The sequence below is a fragment of the Callospermophilus lateralis genome, chromosome X, assembly GCF_048772815.1.
Source record: "Callospermophilus lateralis isolate mCalLat2 chromosome X, mCalLat2.hap1, whole genome shotgun sequence".
NCBI classification, from domain to species: Eukaryota; Metazoa; Chordata; class Mammalia; order Rodentia; family Sciuridae; genus Callospermophilus; species Callospermophilus lateralis.
The window spans coordinates 18,058,487-18,068,091 of record NC_135325.1 but is presented as its reverse complement, the minus strand read 5'-3'; positions in this window follow the sequence as shown (position 1 = coordinate 18,068,091).

Here is a 9,605-nt window from a genome sequence, read left to right as displayed (position 1 = left end):
AATAAGTTTGTTATGCTCCTTTATTGTAATGTTTTTTTTATGTAGATTTAAATTAGTTGTTTGTTTATTTAATTTTGTAGAGCTGGGGATTGAACTCAGGGCCTCATGCATGCTGAGCATGTGCTTTACCACTGTGCTACATCCCCAGTCTTTATGTTGTTTTGATATCATAGATTAGCAAGGTTAATTGTGGGGAGAAATCCTTTTTCTTCTCATATCCTCTTGGGAAAATTTGAATGAGATTAGCATGATCTGTTCTGAGCTTGATGTTTGCTTTAAAGGAAGATTTTAAATTAGTGCTTTAATTTCTTTAATATTAATGGAACTATCCATGCTTATAATATGTTCTCAAATCAATTCTGGCAAGTTATACTTTCCTAGGAATTTTTCCATTTTGCCTAACTTGTTAAAGTTGCTGGGTGTTAATTATCTTTATAATGTTGGTGCTTCTTTTTCATTTATCCCTTTTATTTTGGTGCCTCCTCTCTGTGTCTTTCTCTGTTTCTGTCTTTCTCTCTCTCAATGAATGTTGCTGGAAATCTGGCTATTTTGCAAGCTTCCCCCCCCCCCAAATAAAGCAAAAGTTATATAATATAAATACAAAAAAGGAAAACACATCAATATATTTGATTTGATTTTTTGTGCATTATATTATACATAATGGTGGAGTCATTTTGACATATTTGCAAATGGATCTCTCTCTCTCTCTCTCTCTCTCTCTCTCTCTATATATATATATATATATATATATATATATATTTTTTTTTTTTTTAGAAGGGGGACTAAGAATTGAACTCAGAGGCACTTGACCACTGAGTCACATCCCCAGCCCTTTTTTGTATTTTATTTAGAGATAGGGTCTCATAGAGTTGCTTAGGGCCTCCCTTTTGCTGAAGCTGGCTTTGAACTTGCAATTCTCCTGCCTCAGTCTCCTGAGATGCTGGGATTACATACATGTGCCACTGTGCCCATCACATCAATATAGTTTTGAAGGAAAACAACTTTTACAAATTCTTATAATTCAGCATAATTAATTTCCTTATTCTGTATAGTTATAATGTACTAATAAAAAATAAAAATTCCTATAATTCCTTTTACTGTATTATTTTTAAATTTTAGCTGACAAATAATAATTGCATATATTATTTGTTTATTAAGCACAATGTGATGTTTTGATACATATTTATTTTGTGGAATAATTAAATCAAGCTAATTAACAAATACATAGCCTAGAGATGAAGACAGACCAACACCATCTTGTGGACTCCATATTCTTTGCCTAATGCCAGGAGGAAAAGTAAACCCTAAAGACTTTTTAGAAACAATAGTAGATTTGAAGAAGATCTAAAATCTAAAGTCATCCAAATACAACTATTTAAATTATTTAAATTGACTTGATGGAATTTACAAGGTTGGACTAAAATTTAATTTTCATTCTATTTGTAGAGTGAAGAAAAATATAGCAGCTATACAAAATAAAAGACATAATGTAAATGACATAGCATAAGCAAGATCATTTATTAACTTCAGTGTAATTTATGATCAACAATTAATGTATGATTAAACATCAATTAAAGAAGAATGTTTATGTAGTTTATATATAACATTAAGTGAGGTATTTTGCAAATTTATGTAAAGTACTATTTGTGAATATTACACCATAGTGTAAAAAATGATTATGTGGGGCTGGGGATGTGGCTCAAGTGGTAGCGCGCTCGCCTGGCATGCGTGTGGCCCGGATTCGAACCTCAGCACCACATACAAACAAAGACATTGTGTCTGCCGAAAACTAAAAAGTAAATATTAAAAAATTCTCTCTCTCTCTTTAAAAAAATGATTATGCTATAATATTAAGTGAAAAATCAATACATGATTTTGTATCTCCAGCATAATTTAATGTTTATATTTTAAAAATGAAGTCACCTTTGCATAGAAAGTAGGCTGGAAGAAGTAACACACAGTAGTCTACATAATTTTATTGCTAATGGAACGAGGCATAATTTTTTGGATCTGTTTTTTATTTTCCAAATTATCTTTGTTTTAAAAAAGATTTAGTTGTATATGGACACAATACCTTTATTTTATTTGTTTTTATTTTTTTATGTAGTGCTTTGGATTGAACCCAGTGCCCTATGCATGGTAGGCAAGTGTTCTACCACTGAGCCACAACCCCAGCCCCTGCGACCCATTATCTTTAATGATAACAAACTGTATTTATAATGTTGATTTTGAAAAACTTATATTGGAGTATGTAATTATTGAAGTGTCTTCTAGGTTTAAGATTCAATGATTTTAAGAACTGAAAGCCATTTATTAAAAGATCATATAAAGACATGATGCTTGCACAATAATTTGAATCACTTTTGCTTATTATAGCTGATGTCTAATAAATTGGGGTTGGGGGTATAGCTCAGTTGGTAGAGTGCTTGTCTCACAAGCCCAAGGCCCTGGGTTCAATCCCCATTACTACTACTACTACTACTAAATGTAAGTCTCCATTTCTGAGTTATAAATAACAGTAATTGTTTTCTGGGATATAAGCAAAGACTGAAAACTTCAAAGAAACAAGGTCACTTGTTAAACTTAACGTAGACCTACAATGGGGATATGCATGTTTAGAGGGGAGAAAAAGTGCCATTCAGAAAGGGAAGCCATATAAAAGATACTTCAGGTTTCCAAGAACCAAAGGCTTGCATTCCAGTACTTTTTTTTTATAGTGTTTTTGGTAATGCCCCCCCCCACCCCAGGAGAATTCTGAAAAACAATGTGATGCTATAGTATGGACTTGGTTTTTTTTTTTTTTTTTTTTTTTTTTTTAGCACTATAGCATTTTTCTTGTTAGCAATACAATTTAGAAAAACTCATGAGAAATGAAGTAATTGAAGAAGCCATTTTGTTTTCCTTATCTCACCAAGGATGATAGAAGATTTGGAAAAACTATGTCTATTAGATATAAATGTCTAGGAACTTCAGTGTAGCAACACAGAAAAGTTTATAGAATAGGAGGGTAATGCTGTGTGTGTGTGTGTGTGTGTGTGTGTGTGTGTGTGTGTGTGTGTGTGTATGAAAGAACAGGACCACTTATTCTCAAATTCAGTGTCACTCAAATTGTGTTCCACATGGCTCTGCTGTTCTGCAGGTTACTTTTAGTAGAAAAATAGTTTTAAGTAGTTCATGCACAGACATTTGGCATAATTTTTAAAAATAGTTTTGTGTTTATTTCTTCTCTCTCTTTTTATAGTATTAGGGATCAAACCCAGGGCTTTGCACATGCTAGGCAAGCACCCTATCACTGAGCTATGTCCCTAGCCCTTTCTAGAAGATTTTGAGACAAAGTTTCCTCTAAATTGTCCAGGCTGTCCTTGAACATACAATTCTCCTGTCTCAGTCTCCTGAGTAACTGGGATTATGGGCATGCACCACCAAGCCCTGTTAAGTGTTATCTACCATTCTGAATTATACATTTGTTAATCCAGGAGCCCTCTCCTAACAACTTTTGTATTTTAGTCCAATTATTCCTCAAATACTCCTAGATTCTTTAAAGTATCAATACCTCTTGGTGCTTTATGATCTCCACTTTGTGTGTTGTCTTTTGTTAGAGGGATACCAAAGTGTGATATAGGTGTCCCAATGTTCTACAGCCATTTAAAAAAAATCTAGATTTTCATTATAGCCACTTTTTCTTTTCAAGACTCAAGAATCTTTTTTTAATATTTATTTTTTTGTAGTTATACACAATAACTTTTTCTTAAAATTTATTTTTATGTGGTGCTGAGGATTGAACCCAGGGCCTTGCACATGCAAAGCGAGCACTATAACTCCAGCCACCACCACCACCACCCGCCCCCCTAAGAATCTTTTTTAGATGGAGGGATGAGTTCAAATGACTGCCATCACTCTGTACTCAGAATTAGTACTGTCTCTCAGTGACCACAGCTTTTGGTATTAGTTGAAAATCTTTATGATTAATATTAGGTTTCTATAGTCTCCAGGTGCTTCAGCATTAATTAGTCATTTTCAGTAGCTTTGTTATTGTGTCAAATTCGCTGTGCTTCTGTCTATTCTCAAAATGAGATATTTCCCAGGAGCTCTGCAGTCTCTTAACACAAATAAACTTCTGACTGTTTCAACAATTATGCAGACAAGCCTCTATTCCTGATTGGTTTTTATCTGCTGCCAGGAATCTAGCTTCTACTGTTATTGCTGCTGCTATGGCTACTATCAGTACAACAGTATTTATGTGTATAGCACTTTTTGATTGACAAAAGAATTTCCAATCAATGAGTTCACCCCGTGTTCTCTAAAATCTGTGAGATAGATAGTATCATCACTCTAATGAGAATTTTTAGTTTCCTTTTCAAGGCTGTTGTGATGATCATAGATATAAAGAGAGGATGAGAAGGGTGAGAGGAGGAGACTCAGAAAGAAAGAGAATGCATATTTTAAAATATAATAATTATATATTTCTTTACAATTATATTATTTATACAATTAATTATATCTCATATGTTAACTATAATGTATATGTGCAACTCTCAAGAATGTTGACTAATTTAAAAACCTTACCTCACTGAACATCTCAAGTGAGTATGAACACATATCTTTGGTGGTTGTTTTTATTTTCAGGTTACATTTAATTATTATAATAAAATTATTACTTCATTTGAGTGGAAATCTACCCTTCTATAAAGTATAGCCATTCTTTTTTTAATAAATTAATGTTTTTTTTCCTTGCAAGTTCTGGGAATTGAATCCAGGCCCCACACATGCTAGGGTAGTATTTTACCTTTGAGTTACATCTCTACCTCAATAGATCATTTTTGAGAGTGATGAATATATCAGTTTTTGTAGTGGCCATGATTTCTTGGATGTATTAAAACTTATTGTATTATACAGTTTATTTTTTAAGAGAGAGAGAGAAGAGAGACAAAGAGAAATTTTTAATATTTATTTTTCAGTTTTCGGTGGACACAACATCTTTATTTTATTTTTATGTGGTGCTGAGGATCAAACCCAGCGCATGCCAGGCGAGTGCGCTACCACTTGAGCCCCATCCCCAGCCCCAGTTTATTTTTTATATGTTTTTAAATATAAGCAATTTGTAAAATGTCAGATACCTCAATTAACTGTTTTTAACAAAGGAAATATGGAAGATCCTAGGATATAAAAGAAGTGCTCCTTTATATTATCATAATCTCACATAACTACTGGGATGTTGAGAAACTATCTAGTTCATGTCTTCTGGAAGACCTCATGAAAATAATTTATGGAGTGAGTTATCAAGCCATTTTTTTCTTTTAATTTTTTTTAGTACCATGGATTGAACTTAGGGGCACTTAACAACTGAGGCACATCCCCAACCTTTTTTGTATTTTTATTTAGAGAAAGGGTCTCATTGAGTTGCCTAGTTGCCTTGCTAAGTTGCTGAGGCTGGCTTTGAACTCCTGCCTCAGCCTCCTGAGGATTATAGGCGTGTGCTACTGTGCTCCGCTTTTTAAAAAAATCTTTTTAGCTATGGATTCTGTGACAAATAATGAGAATTCTCTGGAGGCTACATTAGATGGGATGGCTCCTTTTTAAATAAGAAGACATTTAGTTGACTCCTAAAATATGAGAAGTCTTTTAGGATAGTCATGTGGTTATTAAATAGATTCTGGAAGAAGTCACCTTCTTGGGAAAGGATGCTATGGTGCATTGGACTTTGGGAAAAAGCATGGGGTTGGAATTAAATGAGGCTGTTTGTTTAGCAAATTATTTACTGTGTGTCCACAGAAGATGTGTAAACAGCATTTCAGTGGATTAGACAAAGGGGAATTAAGGGAAGGGTGGGGGGATGGGAATCATAAAGATAGTAGAATGAATTGGACATAATTTTCCTATGTTCATATGTGAATACCCAACAGTAAATCTCCACATCATGTACAACCATAAGAATGGGATCCTAATTAGAATAAGTTATACTCCATGTATGTATACTATATCAAAATATACTCTACTGTCATGTATTTCTAAAAAAACTAATAATAATAATAATAAAGACCAAAAATACCTGCCCCCCCCAAAAAAAAGATTTGAGAACACTTATGAAACTTTGTTGACAACTATACTTATTAGTATTATTTTGGGGATTAAATGGAAATTTTAGTGGCATTTCTATTGTTTTCTACAAACATCAATCAATTCTCTAAATCCTCTTAAATGAATAGATTCTCTCTATCTATATATTTGTATATCTGACATTTATAAATTTACACCATGTTATCTAACAGAGTTGGATTACAGATGCCATATACGAGGCTGAGATTGCAGCTCAGTGGTAGAGCACTTGCTTGTCTAGCACGCGTGAGGCACTAGGTTCGATCCTCATATTGTGTCCATCTACAACTAAAAAGAAAACAATAACAACAGATGTCATCTATTGAAAAATTTTTCAGTGCTGGGGATCAAATCCAGGACCTTACATAGGCTAAACAAGCACTCTACTGCCGCAGTCCGGCTGCAGCAAAATAAACGTGTGTGTGGGGGGGACAACTTGTGTAGATTGATACAGCAGGAGTAGGAGCCGTTTATTGTAGGACAGGAGGGGTATTTATACATTCCACACAGCTTATCTTAATTAGCATAAACTAGATACCGCAGTTAACCAATAAGGAATCTCCACACTTAATGGCTCACTGGTGTTACTTCACAAACCACTCCCTCTGGCATTTTGCCAGGCGCCATCCAGACTTGTTTACAGACTCTAACATTTCTCTGACAAAACGCCAGGCACCAACCTGACTTGTTTACAGACTCTAACACTGTACCTCTGATCTACATTCCAATTTCTTATACTGAATTATTTAAATATTTTTATTCCATATTTAGAAGATTAAAGTTCAGACAAACTTAATGCTTTTACCAATGCCACAATGATAGTCAAGGAAGTGAGCAAAACTTTCCCTAGTTGAGCACATCAGCACCCAAGCTCTCCTAACACAAGATATATAATTGGGAGAAAGTTGAGGGTTAGGCAGTGGCATAGACATCTTTGATTGCATTGTGATTTACCTGGCACATAAGATGGTTTAATCTGTTTGGAAACTACCAAAGTGCATACCTTTTATTTTCAACTCCTGGAAGTATTAAAAAAGCAAGAAGAAGGAAACATGTTTCATGAATTCCACTTTGAATGAAATCTGGACATGAATAATATATTTTTATGTGTTTATATAAATAGTTCATTTTTTAAAGAGAAAGAGAGAGAAGAGAGAGAGAGAGAATTTTTTAATATTTATTTTTTCAGTTTTTGGTGGACACAACATCTTTATTTTATTTTATGTGGTGCTGAGGATCGAACCCAGTGCCCCGCACATGCCAGGTGAGCACTTTACCACTTGAGCCACATCCCCAGCCCAATAAATAGTTCATTTTATATGAATTTTTATAAGTCTAATACAGGAAGCTGAAGTTGTATAGGAAGACAGGAAGTGGACAGAATCTTGAGAATGGTAAGAGGGACCAATAGTGGAAACTCTTGGAAAATTCCAGAAAAAAATATACTTCAGGAAGGTAAGGGACTTACTTGGATGTGGTAAAGCTATATCCATTGTTTGTGACCATAGGTGCAGGAACTGGGTCAACTGTCCTGGTGGCAGAAGCTTTGAGAAATTCAGTTTGGGTCAGAGAAGTATAAGAATAGGGGCTATGAAAAGAATTATACAAATGAGTTAAAAATTGCAGGAAGCAATTTGTCTTTATTACAGCAGGGATTCAATCTTTGGACTGTGAAGCTGCCCTCATCTCCTATGCTATCCGCAGCTGTTGCCATAAGAATAGAAAAAGAAAAGGCAAATACGTTATACAAAAAACTTGTTCAATCAAGCAGCAAATCTAACACACAAAGAACACTCACCAGAAAGATATTGCCTTATAATCAGTGAAAACTATACTGAGCATGGTGGCACACACCTCTAATTCCAGTGACTCAGGAGGCTGAGGAAGATTCTAGGGCAGCCTCAACTAGTTAGTGAGACCCTGTCTCAAAATAAGAAATAAAAAGGGTTGGGGATATAGCCCAGTGGTCCCTGGGTTCAATCCCAAGTATAGACAAAAAAGGGCCAAGGAAAATTGTGACCAACAGACATGACTGGTGTCTGCTTGATACCTTTAGGACTCATAGCTCCTGAACACATGGAGAGCTTTGTGCTGAAAACCCCTGTGACTTTTTTTTTTTTTTTTTTTTTTTTTTTTTGAGGGCGACTGACAGGGTCTCACTGAGTTGCTCAGCACCTCGCTGTTGCTGAGACTGGCTTTGAACTCTCAATCCTCCTGCCTCAGCCTCCCAAATCACTGGGATTACAGGCGTGTGCCACCACACCTGGCCCTGTGACTTCTCTGGTTGCTTTTCCTACATGCAGGACAAGGTAGAAGTGCCAGGTAATTTCTATCTTCAGGAACAGACCTCAATCAATAACAGATAGCAAAGCCTCATCTTTGTAAGTATGAGAATTGGTGCTGATATGAGTTCTATATCTTTATTACTCATCATCACATTGTTAGAAATGTATTCTCAAACCTCATCTCAGCTGCGCTGAATGAAAACCTGTATTGTTAAAGAGATTCAGGTAATTTGTATGCATTTTAAACTTTGAGAATCTCTGTTACATATAATCTCCTAGAGGACTCCAGCAGGCTTAAGATCCACTTGTCCATTGTAGTAACCTGCTCATTATGCACACTGTAATGGCTGACATCCCTTCCTTGTCTTGGTTTACCAACCTCACACCAGTGTTTCTTGGGATTGTTCCCCAAGTAATCAACTTGTCCTTACATCCTTGTTGTAGGGCATTCTTCTGAGGACACCCAATGTATGATAGTGACCAAACATTTGATGAGCAAATATTGGTGACCTAATTACATTTTTTAAAAATATAATGAACATGATAGGCTTTTTGAAGAAAAGTCACAAAGGAGGAGTTTGAGAGATTAAGGAAAAAGATGAAAAGACACCAGGAAGATAAAAATATGAGTTCACAGAACATGGTAGAGTATTAAAAAAAGTGACAGAATTTATAGAAATAAAGGTGAAATTGGAAGGAATTGATCATAGACAGTAAATAAGCAATAGGGAAATAGAAGGTAGAAATGAATATAGTAAGAGTACAGTGGTGTTTGCCAGAACATGGGGGCAGGGGAAGTGGGGAGAATATTGGTCAAAGAATACAAAATTTCAGTTGTTTAAGAGGAATAAGGTCACTTCTATTGTGGTGGTTATAGTTAATACCAATGTATTGTATAGTTGAATGTCCTTTAGAAAGTGGATTTTAAATGTTCTCACCACAAAAAGTAAGTATGTGAGGTAATGCATGTTAATTAGCTCAATTTATACATTTCCAAATGTATATATTATTAATCTATATTAAAACATTATGTTGTATACCATAAATATATGCAATTTTATTTGTCACTTAAAAATCATACAATTTAAATAATATTGGTAGAAAGGAGGAAAGGGAAACGAAAAAAGCAAGTGAATTTGAGTTATTTCTTTGCAGATGGCACTTGCACTATTGTTTGGAATGATCAATATTTTTGTTAAAATATATCAGAATCTGTGCTGCAGT